The following is a 1278-nucleotide window of genomic DNA, read 5'->3' as shown; positions in this document are numbered from 1 at the left end:
GATTTCAGTAAAAATTGATTTCAGAAAATGAAAAGATATTAAAGGAAGATAACTTACCTTAAGAGATAGTGATCATCACGGCGGAGCGAAGCAGGGATGCGGAGGGTTCGGACAAGAAGAAGGAGCGAAGCGAAGTAGCTCGAACGAGAAGGCTTTGGGATGCGGAGGAACGAGACGGGCTTTGGGATGCGGAGGAGCTTAGGGCTTAGGGCTCATACGATTCGGACAAGAAGAAGGGGTTAAGGCTCATACGATTTATGGGTTTACCTTATACAATTTCTGGGTATTAAGAAATTTCTGGGTTCTGGAAGCATTTAGAAGGCAACCTATGTTAACATCCCTTGATAAAATTAATTTAGTATCAGTTGAGGACCTTTTTTTAAAAAATTAAACAGAAATTTTTTCTAAAAAATAGACATTACCTACGGATAAGCTGTAGTAAAAATAATACGAAAATTTTTGGCAAAAGTTAGGATTGTATTTTTTTTTTCATTACCCACGGATTTTTTAATTTTACTTACGGAATTACCGTGGTAATTAATTAAAAAAAAATTATTTTATACAACAATACACACGGTTTTTCCGTGGGTAACAATTAATTTATCCACGGATTATGATCCGTGGCTAATTTTCCGTAGGTATACAAATATTTTCTTGTAGTGTGTCCAACTAGAGTTTTTAACCAATCTTGTCTATCCAATAGGTGTGTTTGTGTCATTGGATGAACATTTAGTTCATTTTCGTCCTCTCTAGGCTTATTCTTGTCCAATAACGTTTTTAACCAATCTTGTTCATCCAATAAGTTCCTTTGTGTCATTGGATTAACATTTAGGTCATTTTCGTCCTCCCTAAGGTTATTCTAGTCCAATTAAAGTTTTTAACCAATCTTGTGCATTCAAGAGGTGTCTTTGTATCATTGGATAAACATTTATGTCATTTTCGTCCTCACTAGGCTTATTCTTGTCCAATTAGGGTTTTTAACAAATCTTGTGCATCCAATAAGTTAATTTGTGTCATGGGATTAACATTTAGGTCATTTTCATCATCCCTAGGCTGATTCTTGTCCAATTAGGGGTTTTAACCAATCTTGTGCATCCAATAGGTGTCTTTGTCTCATTGGATGAACATTTAGATCATTTTCTTCCTTTATAAACTTTTTCTTGTCCAACTAGGGTTTTTATCCAATCTTGTCCATCCAATAGGTGTGTTTGTGTCATTGGATGAACATTTAGGTCATTTTCGTCCTCGCTTGGCTTATTCTTGTCCAATTAAAGTTTT

This window comes from Cicer arietinum, unplaced genomic scaffold (genome assembly GCF_000331145.2).
Source record: "Cicer arietinum cultivar CDC Frontier isolate Library 1 unplaced genomic scaffold, Cicar.CDCFrontier_v2.0 Ca_scaffold_5784_v2.0, whole genome shotgun sequence".
Lineage (NCBI taxonomy): Eukaryota > Viridiplantae > Streptophyta > Magnoliopsida > Fabales > Fabaceae > Cicer > Cicer arietinum.
The sequence above is the reverse complement of the archived record's forward strand: the minus strand, read 5'-3'. Positions refer to the sequence as shown.